The 13,779-nt window shown below is 40.1% G+C and overlaps 1 pseudogene; it reads left to right on the top strand.

The window, feature by feature from the left end:
• The first annotated feature begins 854 nt into the window (after positions 1–854).
• On the top strand, positions 855–13,166 carry LOC120287069 (annotated as a pseudogene).
• Positions 13,167–13,779: the final 613 nt, after the last annotated feature.

Raw genomic sequence — 13,779 nt, 5'->3', positions numbered from 1 at the left:
CGGTGGAAATTTTCAAAATGGGGTTGCTTATCAATGTTTTTGGTCAATTTCTAACTATGTTCTAATGCTCGTTTTTGCTAAATCATGTCTTGACTCATGGAATATGTATCATCCCTTGTACTTTTGATTTGATCATACAGATTTAAAGCATAAGGTCCATCAGTGGAATTTTTTTACTTTGCACATGGATGGCAACATGTCATCATTTACCGTAAAGAACTGAAAGAGCACATGCATATTTACTTATCTCCCTCACAAATTCGCAAGTTCTCAACAATATCATTTTTAGAATTGTTTCTTTTCCTTTGCTAATGTGTGCCAAAGTTCAAGATTTTCATGAACGTGATTAAGTTGATGAATCGATGGTTTCTGTTATTAGATTAATTTAGTTTGAAGAGATGCATTTAAATGTTTTACTACATCTACATCCTAAGTACATCTAATTTAGGGTGCGCATGACAACATTTCTATTCCGGAGAACTATTTCTTTTCAGAAATTATTTTTTTCTATTTTTATTCCGGCAACAATTTCTGAGTAAAATAAGATGTTTTGTAATTATACAAAATTTATATTCTAGGAATAGAAAAAGAATAGAAATGTGTTTGGTAAAAATTTATAAATTTTTGTATTTATTTGTTTTTCTTTTTACTCACGAATCACCAACCACCACGTGCCACCGCACGACCGCTGCACAACGGCTACACGACCGCCGTACGACTGTCGCACGAACTCCGCACGAATGCCGCACGACCGCCGATTGCTGCCATAGGATTGCCGCCCACAAATCATCGACCGCGGGTGGGGGTGGTGGCCGATGAGCTATGGGCGGCGATCTGCGGTGGCGTCGGTAGCGATGGTTGGCGATCATGCGGTGGCGAGTGGCGGTCATGTGGTGGTTGGCAACGGCAGGCTGCCAATGGACGGTGACAGACACCCCGACCTTGCATCTCTTGTATTTTGTCCCAAAAGATTTCCGGCAATTCACTAACTAATTCACAAGTGTTCGCCAAGACATGGAAAGATGACCAATTGGCTTCTGTCTCTCTCTCCCCATGATACTACAACGGCTTGGGCTGTGCTTGTATGAGGATTTGTTATCTTCACAGTATATGAACCTGACTTCACATCAGTTGCGCCATGAACCAGAGAGAAGATGAACGCATATAAAGGACACTTGGCAGACATTTGACATTGAGTGGATTAAAGAAAGTTGCTTTCTTTTTCCCCCTAAGCGAAACAAACGAACCCAATCTTTGACAACTTCACAAAGTGAGGATTTGCTTAGCAAAAGATTGACTTCACAAGTTGTGCCATAAACCAAAGAAAAGATGAACCGATGTAAAGGATACTTAGCTGATATCTGAAATAGACTGTATTAAATAAATAAAGCTGTTTTTCCCCCTCAATAAACAAATAAACCCTACAATCTTTGTCAACCTCACAAAGTGAGGATTTGCTTAGCAAAAAGATCGAGCTCACATTCATGATGAGTTGCCGAATGAACCAAAGAGAAGATGAAGATATTTGAAATCAAGTGGCTTAAAGAAAGCTTCCATTTTTTTTTTTTTTTTTTTGGATCATTTTTTTCCTTAATCGAAACATATGAGCCCTGCAAATCTTTGTCAGCTTCACAAAATGAGGAAGCAAAAGATCGAGTTCACATCCATGATGAGTTACGTCATGAACCAAAGAGAAGTTGAACCTATGTAACACCTAACAGATATTTGAAATTAAGTGGGTTGAAGAAAGCTTCTGTTTTCATTTTTTTCGGATATTTTTTTCTTAAGCCAAAAGACTCCTAACCAAAGAGCAACAAGAAGCCATATTCATATAATCAGCAGTTGATGAGTGATGAACTTATAAGAGAATGAAAGGGTTGACTAGAGATTCGGTTATCAATGCCAACAAGTTTGTGCACTTCAATTGAATATGTCCAAGTTTCAAAAGCGTACCGTCGATGAAGGCACAGCCCAATAGCAGATGGTGGAGAATAGCACCGCCACTGAAGGGAGGAGAAAGGAGGAGGAAGAGTGATATCAAACCGAACTGGAAGCGAATGGTTTGATCATAGGTAGAAGCACATCAGGTGGCATTTTACACTGAGTGGGTTTCACCATCGCCATTGGGTAAGGTACAATGTTAGATAAGTGCTTTTGACATTGCCTACCGTCTTCATGCTTGAATCACTAACCCCATGAGACGCGCTTTTTACTTTTATTGTTTCTGAAGACACTGTATAATTAGCATCCTTTGTAATTTTGACATGATCATCACATATTAAAAAATTGGAGACACTTTAGAATTTCCACATTGCCATGTGTGACAAAATGTCTTCATTTCCTAGTAGGCACAGAAAAAGTCCATGTATGTACCCTTATCTGCGGATTGTCCATTCGACAATCTTGTTTTCTATTGTTTCTTTTCCTTTGCGGGTGCCAGAATTGAAAAATCTAATGCACATAACTAAGTTGATGATTCGCCTTTTGTACCTCGAAAGTTTCTGTTATGATGCATTTGACAATTTTAGTACATACTAAGTACACCTGATTTAGATATTAATCTCTCTATTTTCATGGTCGTACTTCCCCTCAGATGGATCATTTGGAAGTTAAGCTAGAAAGAGAGTCATGAAACAAGTGCTTCAATCGGTCTATTCGTCGTAGCCTGTCAGGCGTAATTTGGTGCCAACTTTTTGAGAGATTAATGCTCTTTCTCATCGAGCAATTAATTGCCGGTACTTCTAAGCGATTCCGGGCTTATTTTGTCTTCCTTATTGTTTGAAACACACGCAACTTGCATGTTGGTTAAGCCCAAAAAGAAAACACGAAACAAAAACTTCGTCTGTGGTAGTCGTTGGCGCGCCAGGACGGGGTATTTTGAAGGCTTCCTTTGGAAGGACGAAATATCAGTGGCGCAAAGGCAATGTGACAATGGATTGGCCATTGTTCCCGTTTGAAAAAATGGCGCATCTTTAGCTTGGTAATTCACGTTGCAAGGTATGATGATTGCTTGGAAAACACATAGATTCAATTACAAAATGAGACGTTTGTAGGGTCGAACTATGACCGTTTCACTTGGTTTTGCATTTGCTTATTATCTGTGATAAAATTTAAATAAATAAAAAACTACAATTTCATCATAGATCTCTTATCTCGGGGTGAGAAATGGAAGGTCAAAAGTAAATTAATCGTGCTGTTCAGTGTCGAGAGGTGAATACCCATAGGTGAAACATTGCTTCGCAGAAACATCGATACTATCTTGGATAACTTCGGATTTGGACAAGACAGGAATATGCGTTTTTTCATTTTTTGGTTAGGTGAAAGCTCGGACGGGGTCTCCCACGTCGTTCATTTTGACAGCAAGGCAATGTGGGCTGTCTTCAATCTGTGATGGTACTTTCTAAGTTTCTAGCACCACAATTGTCATTCCATCTAACAAGATCTTTCTTTGGAGATTCTATTGGCTTTTCTTGTATTTCGGAAGATGAATTATCATTGACTATCTTCCATTGGTCGAATTGTTAGTGAGTCTGAAAGCTTGAGGTCCACTAAGTTCTAACTTGTTTCTTCTCTAGAATCAACTTATCCTCTTGAGTATTTTTTCGTGATTTTTAATTTATTCTCGAAAGTCATATATCTTAATACTATTATCACCAACCTTGAAAGTACCTAACGTAAAACGAAAATAAGAACACTTAGGAGGATAAAAGAATAATGCAGTTTCTTCACAAGTATTTTAACCAACGTACTTTTACCAAGAGGACGTCCCAATGGATATTCTTATTATTAATGCAAATTGGAGAAATTTTTGTGCTTGCACGAACTAGCAACATTTTCGAGATGGGTTAGCGGGACACATTATTCTCGCTCTGTTAGCCCGATGTCCATGTTCAATTTGAATTCATCACATCGTGGACTTATGACCTGGTCGAAATAGCGACCCCCTCTAAACAGAGCAAAAAAAAGGGCAGGCGATAGGGCCAAAAAAATCTATGATTAAATAGGCAGGATCGACGTTTGTTCAAAGCATCAAACTCATATAGAAGACCCAAATAATGTAGGTTGTGTTCTCATAGTGCGACAATCCCAAGATCCTTGATTGGTAATCATTTCAGTTTACCCAGTATGGAGGCTTAGAGATAACTAGCAACAATGTCATCTCACAATCATATCTCTGAATCTTATTACATGTGATCTGACTATATTAAGGATTTCGAGGAGATTTCACTGATCTAACATCATCGACAATCACATTGATTTGCTTCGTAAAAAATAGAACATCATGGATTTGTTAAACAGACAGTTAGCTTTGCTCCTAGAGCCGAAATTGAGAGGAAGTGTGTGAACTCGCAATGTGGGCAGTCAAATTGACGTGCGCACCTCCAAATTCTCGACCACAAACACAAATTCCACCAACTACCCCTGGAACCACTCAGAGACCCCAAAGTGGATGTTAACTGTTGAGCGGACTTGCTCTTCGATACCCCCTATGGGTGCGTTTGGGAAGATTTTTGGGGAAAGTTTTTAGGAAAATGCAAAACCTTTGAATAAATGTGTTTTCCAAAATGCAAACTGTGTTTGGTAAATTGTAATTTAAAAGCCTTTGTGAAGTACCTTTGAGCAAAATGGTGTTTGAGGGACAAAGGACTTTTGTGAAAAAAAAATTATCAAAAGAAAAATAATAAAAAATAAAAAAATGAAAACCAGCAAGGGCAGGCGGCATCCGGCGGCCGGCGGCGACCTTGGCGACCTCCGGCGATCTCGGATCTGGCCGGCGGAGGTCGCGGGCATCACGCGACACCGTCGCGACCTTCGATGACCCTGGATCTGGGCCGGTGAGGTTGCACGATGCCGTCACGACCTCCGGCGACCCCGGATCTGGGCCGGTGAGGTCGCGCGCATTGCGCAACGCCACCTCGACCTTCGAGAACCCCGATTGGCCGTCGCGAGGCTACGCAACCCTCGCCTGAGGTCGGGGGACCTCGGTGAGGGCCGTGCCTGGGTCGCGTGATAAGTTCTTATAAAGTTGCCGCATTCTTTTTTCTCTCTTTACGACGTTAGGTATGCCATGGTGAATTATCAAAATCATCAGACATCCAATTACCCGTACAATTGCATATTCTGAATCACATACCACTAAACAAAGGAAAATTAATCATTTTCCTTAAAAAAAATAATTTTCTGAAAAGCATTTTCCTTTTTTATGAAGTTTTCTTCCAAACAAACACTTCCTAAGATACATATATTCAGTTAGGATTTTCTTTGCATCAGTTTCCATGGTTCATTTAATTCGGAAATTTAGATGAGAAAAAATTGTGAGCCATCTAGGACTTACATATTATGAACACAACTTTAAACCACAAGTATTTTCGTAGTGTCTGATAGTGATGAGCAATAAGGCTTCATACCTATCTGTTGAATGAAGTAGCCGATCTAATTATTTAATAGTCACAGACGTAAGCTTTGATCTTGCTCCTTAATCCCCAAACAATCCCTTACAAAGGATGAGTACAAAGTCACGGTCACTCATATGTACAATGTTAAAAGACAAAAAAACAATGTATACACAAAGTCGAAACCTACAAAACTAGTACTACTCCCAGCGCCAGTGAAGTGCAGAAGAGAATTCAATCTCTGAGAACTAAGCAAATGATTTTAGCAAAGTCATAACGGTGGAATTTCAGGTTACCAGGAGTTGAAGGCGGCGAAGGAAAGGCTTAAAGTCAATCTGATCCTTTCGTCGCACCGAGGCCCCGTCCCCCGGACTTTCATCTTTGGATCAACCTTTGGCGAAAGCAACCAATCAACAAGTTCAAGAAATAGATTCTGAGTCCATACGAGACAGCGTAAAAACCTTGAACATTTTAGACGCTCAACCTGTAAATTGACGCAGCGGCAAGAGTTCCCAGCTGCTGCTGCACCGGGTGCAGAACAAATTCAACACCAAATTCACAGCCGTTGATGGATGAATTAGGCTAATATTCAATTGCGCTGGTTTCTTTTGTAAATGGAGACATGATTTTTTATGTCTTTTCTCGATTAGCAACTTAAAAGGCTGTCGCCCCACTGGCTACCCTTCCAACATGGAAGGGGGAGGTGTGGAGTTCAAATCCCCACCTTCTCAGGGAGATGAGATGAGGACGTGTAAGTTTCAAGAGTGGGTTTCGATTTCCACACCCTGCAAAAGATAGGGTAAAAGTCTGAGAGTGAGTGCGAGTAGGAATAAAGTAGAGCGACAAAAAAAAAAAAAAAAACTTAAAAGACTGCAGATTTCATATATTTTCATCAATAGTCACAATCATGTCACTTGATAAATAAGACTTAGTCCCATGCACGCTAATTGCGTTCCTCCATGTCCATGAACCTAAAGTACACTTGATTAGCTGTCCATCTATGTACACTTTAGATAGTAATGTTCTGTGTGCACATAATCGCGTTCCATTTGCTTTTTCGCCGTCATTGATATAGAAAGGTTGCTAACTTTTTTATAGTCCGAGGAAATATAAATATTAATTATAAGTTTCATCAAACGTGTGATTGATCCAACAAAATGATCAAAACTCATCCACTGATCAACTTTTCTGAATACTATAATATCACGATTTCGATAAAGTGTTTGAACTTTCAAATATATCGATGATAATGTGGAAATTAACAAGAACAAACATAATTTAGTTAGTATATCCATGATTGCCACCTTTCTGTTTTTTTTTTTTTTAATCTTGTTTCCATTACCTTTAATATAAGACCCCAATTTTTTTTTTTCTTGACTAGAGTTAAATGTATTTCAAACTTCCAAAATAGAAACTTAGGCCCCGTTTGTTTCGCGGAAAATAATTTTTCAGAAAACGTTTTCGAATTTTCCGACGTTCGTTTCACAAAAAAATGACTTCATTGGGAAAATGTTTTCCATGAAAGGAAAAAAAGTCTTTTAAATTATGGGAAAATATTTTCCACTTTTGCTCATTTAATCTCTCTTATCTCATACATTTACAAATCCTCACTTCCTCCTCCCCTTTCTTCTTCTTCTTTTCTTTTTTTAGTCGAATTATTTTTATTTTAATTTTCTTTTTAATTCAAATTACTTTTAATTTTCTTTTTTAATTCAAATTACTTTTAATTACTTTTTCTTTTCTTTGTTTTCCATCTTCTTCTTTCTTGGCTAGTCGCCAGCCGTCGCTAAGCAAACCTTGAGGTTGTCGATCTCAAGCTCACGCTCGTCGATATAGCGAGCCTCGAGCTTGACGCTCGCACTCGCCAATCTAGTGAGAGTCGAGCCTTGTGCTCGTTGGCGAGCTCGAGGCTCGGTGGTTGGTTGCAGGCCGTCGCTGTGGCCGGTGACTGGCTAAGAAAGAAGGAGATGAAAAACAAAGAACAAATAAAAAGAAAAAAAGTTAATAATAGATTTTAAAAATTAAAATTAATTAAAAATCGATTTAAAAAAAATGAAATATTCATTTCAAAAAAAATAAATAAATGAAAAAGAGTATATGGAGGAAAAGATTTTTTTACCGAATAGCGAAAAATATTTTCCACTTCATTTTCAGATTCCATTTGAACACCGAAAAATAATTACATTTTCTTGAAAAATAATTTCTTGAAAAATAATTTCTAGAAATACCACATTTTAAAACGAAACAGACGGAGCCTTATAATTCTTTTTTTCTTAATAAGACATCAGGCACCTCATTGGAATTTACTTAAACATAAGAAGCCATATAAAAATAGCTTCAAACCGTAAAAGCACTATTTTTTTTTTTTTTTTTTTTTGGTCGAACTATAAAAAAAAAATTGAAAGATTGAGAAAGAGGGCTTTATCCATGACAGTCCACAACGCTCCTAAACCCAGCTTCTACACTGGGCTAGTTTTGACCTAGGAGGGAGAGGGAGATGTACCTGTACCTGGGGGTGATAGTTGATGGAGATGTAGGCCGCGTCATGGGAAGTCACCGTTATAGATAATTAGGATATTTTCCCATGTTATAAATAATTAGAATATTTGTCTTGACCTTCCATATCCCTTAGTATTATACATGTATTTGCATTGATTTTTCATATCCTCCATTAATTATAATTGATATCCTAATTATGATGGTCATCCAATAAAGTTTAAAAATGGGCTCGTGTACTATTCAAAGATATATAGAAACTACTCTGCCACATTGTTCTTGTCTTGATATTAGGCCAGTGAACATTTGCAGCACAAGTCATTCCCTTTTTCAAAAACTACTGATATACATCTCCGAACTCGATTCATTATGTCCGCAATTACATCAATTTGTTCTGTTGTCGTGTAGCCTCTACATAAGCTGCGACAGTCTCTTATTGTAACAACAACCTCCTGTTGCATAGCTTGTATAGTAGCCATGACAATCTCCTGTTATGAGACAATCTTGTGTTGAGAAGCATGCACAATAGTTGCGGCACCTCTACGTTTGGAATGGGGGTCCTACTCTTAGGATTGGATACTGGCACTCGAACTCAGGTCCATAAAGCTGAGCTCAAGTCCTCAATGCTTGAACTATGGTCTCAACCCTTAGGCCTACATTCACAAAGATCATGCCTTTGGTCCTCGATATTTAGGCTTGGGTCTTTCTTTAATGAAATATTTGTTCTTACAAAAAATATATTTTTTAAAAATTAAAATTTTAATTATTTATATTTTTAATTAATTCTTTTATTCTTTTTTTTTTTCCATTTCTCCTCCTTTCTCCTTCCTTCGCTGGCCATGTGCCTTGGCAATGGCTAGCAGCCCGCAATTGGCCATGATGCAAGCCAACTAGCTTGAGGCTCGTACCGATCCAAGCGTGCCCGAGCTTAAGCAAGGCAAGTGAGCTCGGGATTCGCCAAATCTAGGTGAGCTCAAGTTTGGCTATGGCAATCGTCGGGCATTGTCTAGACCTAATTATTGATATCTGTAGAAGGAAAGAAAATAAAAGAAAATAAAATAAAAAGGAAAAAGATATTAAAATTATTTCTTTCTTTCTTTTTTGCCTTAGATAAAGTCATGAGATTGAAAATCATTTTTCGAATGAGATCTAGACACCAAAAAACGTATTCGGTGACATACCAACAAACAATGGAAAGCTAATATTTTCCTGAAATAAATAATTTTTCGAAAAGTATTTTCATTTTTCATGAAGTTTTCTCATAAACTAGGGCGCCAATGTTATCTAGCGCACCCGCCATCAAGTTCATGCAAATGGGCCAACGACTGATTGGGCTCACGTGCGTGATGGCCCACAACACGGCCCACATCATTTCTCAGGCCCGATCCATCTCACGACCTCTGAACGATAATAAAAATAAAAAGAATATCCCCAAAAAGATTAAATATCTTCTTCGTCATCGTCTTCTTCATCCTCTGGTTTTTCTCTCTGTAATATCCAAACAATGAAACACGCTCCGTCCCCCACCTCGCTTCACTGAAGCTCCCGGCACCCCGGGAAGAAAATGGCCTTCAAACCGCCAAAATTACCGAACTGCCACTGCGCAACGCCCTCCCCCGCGCCTCCTCCGGCTACGGCAAGAGCTCCCTCCACCTCCTCTTCGCCTCTCCGACGCCGCCGCGGCGGCGGCCTCGCGCGCTCGGACGGCGCTGCTTCTGCCAGTCCCTCCGCACGACCAATCCTCGAGACGCCAGCTCCTCCCGCGGAAGGAGCGGCGGCAAGCCGCACTCCGCCCCCTGGCTCAACAAGTGGCCGCCGCCGCCGCGGGACCGCGAGATCGACGACGAGTCGCCCGGCGAGGTCGCCGGCTCCGATTCCCGCGGCGAGGCTGAGCGTAGGTACTCCGGTAACGACAGAGGCCAGAATGCGATCGAGAGGATCGTGCTCAGGTTGCGGAATTTGGGATTGGGGTCGGACGATGAAGAGGAAGGGGACGAGGAGGACGGGGAGGGCGAATTCGGAGCCGCGCGGCCGACTGGAGAGGAGGCTAGGTGACCTGTTGCGTAGGGAGTGGATTAGGCCGGATAGTTTCCTCGAGGAGGACGAGCGCGAGGAGGACGATGCGGGGTTGTTGCCGTGGGAGAAGGAAGGCAAGGGAGAGGTCAAGGCCGAGGAGAAGGTCGTCGGGGGGATGAAGAGGTCGGTGAAGGCGCCGTCGTTGGCGGAACTCACGATCGAGGACGAGGAGCTGAGGAGGTTGAGGAGGAATGGGATGTACCTCAGGGAGAGGATTAGCGTCGCGAAGGCGGGGATCACGCAAGCGGTTTTGGAGAAGATACATGATAAGTGGAGGAAGGAGGAGCTTGTGAGGCTTAAGTTTCACGAGGTGCTTGCGCATGACATGAAGACCGCGCACGAGGTCGTCGAGGTCGGTTCAATGATAACTTATTGTAGATGAATTTGCCACAATTATGTGTTTTCTTGCTTTTTGAACTTTGTGCTTGGTTGATGGTTGTGTTTCCTGTTTGCTTAAAATTATGATGAATATGAAGTAACGATGTTTAGAAGTGAAAAGGAAAGGAATGAATATGATTCGAGAGTATGTAAGTGACTGCTTGTAGTTTTTCTCAGCGTCGAACTGGGGGATTGGTCATATGGAGGTCTGGCAGTGTTATGGTGGTGTACCGTGGGAAGAACTATGAAGGCCCTGCTTCAAGATCCCAACCGATTGTGAGGGAAGGTGATGCTCTCTTTATCCCTGATGTTTCTTCAGCCAACAGAGCAGTCGCAGAAAGTGGCGATGATGTGAAGCCGGAACGTGAGAAGAGTGAAGTGTCGGTGAGGAGCCCAGTGCTAAAGGAGAGCTTGACAGAAGAGGAAATTGAATATAACGACTTGTTAGATGGCTTAGGCCCTCGTTTCGAAGAGTGGTGGGGCACAGGAGTGCTTCCGGTCGATGCAGATCTACTTCCTCAAAAGATTCTGGGTTATAAAACACCTTTTAGGCTTCTTCCTACTGGTATGCGTTCGCGACTGACCAATGCTGAGATGACCAACTTACGGAAGCTGGCAAAGTCACTTCCTTGTCATTTTGCCCTCGGTAATATTCACCATGTTGTGATACAGCTTGTCAGCTTCTTCCCTATGCAAATAAGTTGTTGACATAATTTGTTTCCTTAAATCATGAAGGGAGAAACAGGAACCATCAGGGCCTGGCAGCTGCTATAATTAAGCTTTGGGAGAAGAGCTCAGTTGTGAAGATTGCTGTTAAGGAATCCAGAATACGAATAACAAACTCATGGCTGATGAGCTGAAGGTTTGTCTTTTTGCACATCCTGATCCAAACACCAGTTTCCTGGTGATATAATTCTTTTATTACCCTTCAGTACTCTAAAGTCAGTTCCTTATGTCTCTTTGCTACTTCTACGAATGTTTATAACTGCGGAGACTATGAATGTTACTTAAACTGGTAACATATTGCAAAATTTGTGTATCTTGTTAAAGGGGTAATTCTAATATGATCTCCTGCATCTTTTGGTTGTTCACCTATCCTGAATAAGGCACAGTGAAAGAGTAAAACAGAAGTCGTTATTCGAGTTCATATTGAAACTGATCACATTTCCTTTTGTTCTACAGGATTTAACTGGGGGGGTCTTACTACTTCGAAATAAGTATTACATCGTCTTCTATCGCGGAAAGGATTTTCTTCCTCCTACTGTAGCTACTGCTTTGTCAGAAAAGACAGGAATTGGCAAAACAGATACAAGATGTTGAAGAAAAACTTCGGACTGGAACAGTTCCTCCTACTGTAGCTACTGCTTTGTCAGAAAAAGACAGGAATTGGCAAAACAGATACAAGATGTTGAAGAAAAACTTCAGACTGGAACAGGTGATGCTGCTCCATCTAAGGAAGCTGGCTATGCGCAAGCAGTACTTTAGCTGAGTTCTATGAGGCTCAAGCCCCGATGGGGAAAGAGATATATCTAATGAGGAGCGTGAAAAGATGATCGAAGAAGCTTCCAAGTCCAAGAGTGTTAGACTTGTCAAAAGAATTGAGCATAAGCTAGATCTTGTGAGTGCTTTTCTTCAGTATAACGTACATTTCTTGTCTACTTCCTTTGCTATATTTGATGGAATCACGTCTACTAGGTGGTATACTAAGATATATTTGCTTGATGAGATGAACCAGATGCAGATGCAAAATAGGCTACACAGAGCAGTGTTAAGACAGCAGAAGTAATTAGTGATGGTTTTAGTTAATAACCTCCAACTACCAACACAGCAGAACTTTACCTTTGTCTAGATATAGAAAATGTCTAGACAGGAAAATAAAATATTTATTAGAGAAATTCTTTCTCCTGTTAGAAGAATATGGGATTATGTTATCAAGGAAAATGTATTGCTTTTAAATGCAAATGGACTCTAGAGCAGTGTTCTTGTTCTTAAATTTTATTTCTTATTACAGTTGAAACTTCATGTGAAGCTTTTACAAAGCCTTCTTCCTTCTCTGGGTGCATGCAGCTTGTTTTTGGGCTGATTCTTAGATCACTCAATCAGTTTGGATGATGAGAAGAGACATGTTTTATCCTCAAGTGATCCATTTCATTTGTGTAATATTTATCCGCAATGCAAGCATCCTTTTTTCTATTTTTTTGGTTCTTATGATTGGCCTCTCAGATCATCCTGTCATCATTTTTACTAAATGGTGGTTCTCTGTCATGTGATGAACAGGCACAAGCAAAGAAATTAAGGGCTGACAGACTCTTATCTAAAATAGAAGCATCTATGGTTCCCGCTAGTCCTGATGATGACCAGGAAACTATCACCGACGAGGAACGGACTATGTTTCGCAAAGTTGGTTTAAGAATGAAGCCTTACCTGCCTCTTGGTACTTATATATTTCTTCATTTATTAAAGGAATAATTTTAACATCAAATTGTGGGCATTAATGTTTTTCATTATTCCAGGTATTCGTGGTGTTTTGATGGTGTCATTGAGAATATGCATCTGCATTGGAAGCATAGAGAATTGGTGAAGCTTATAACAAAACAAAAAACTCTTACTTTTGTGGAAGACACAGCAAGGCTATTGGAGTTCGAGGGCGGTGGAGCTACAATTGTATTATATCGTACAAAATGCATAAGGGCACTGATGAGTGTAATTTCCCATTTTTTGTGCTGAATTTTTATGCTGATTTTTGGAATTATCCTTCTTTATGAAAAGCGTGGTTTTGTTTAGAATGTTTTGTTCTTTTTTTTTTGGAATTTTTAGGCATGATTAGTGAGGTCAAAACCATTTTGATCTGAGGTAAGGTCAATCTGCCATGTCTTGGTCCAAGAGGAATTTAGGTAGACTTGAAGATGTAATTGACCTTATTCACCTCAAGTCTTTCATGATAAATGAACTACATGTTGTATGTGTTCAATATATGCATGATTTGCAAAGTTTTGATCGTTTAGTGCATTAATTGCATACATTAATGTAAAAGGGTGCTGCAGTAACAAAAATGTGACATCCTGAATTTCGACGTCATCTCGATAAAATGAAATGGACATTTCGTCGACGCACCTATGATCCTTTTTCTCGGAGTTGATCACTGATGAGTTAAATGATCTATCAAGTGAAGCCATTAAGGGATATAAACATAATAGACTTGAGAATTGATCGGAAAACAATCACTCAACCGTGATAATCGGCAAGGGTCAATACGACACCGTTATAATTGATTAGTGATCGGGCATAGGTGGATTTGATGGAATGGTGTAATTGTATAACGGGTGATTCCGCATGATTGCAAAAATTGCGTTGAATGGCACTAACCCGATTTTCTATCGATTCTGTACTCGGTACCCGTAATTGAAACCTTGCGATTTTTACAACAACCAAGTGT

This window comes from Eucalyptus grandis, chromosome 8 (assembly GCF_016545825.1).
Source record: "Eucalyptus grandis isolate ANBG69807.140 chromosome 8, ASM1654582v1, whole genome shotgun sequence".
NCBI classification, from domain to species: Eukaryota; Viridiplantae; Streptophyta; class Magnoliopsida; order Myrtales; family Myrtaceae; genus Eucalyptus; species Eucalyptus grandis.
Note: the sequence above shows the minus strand (reverse complement) of the source record. Positions and strands in the feature narration are given on the sequence as shown.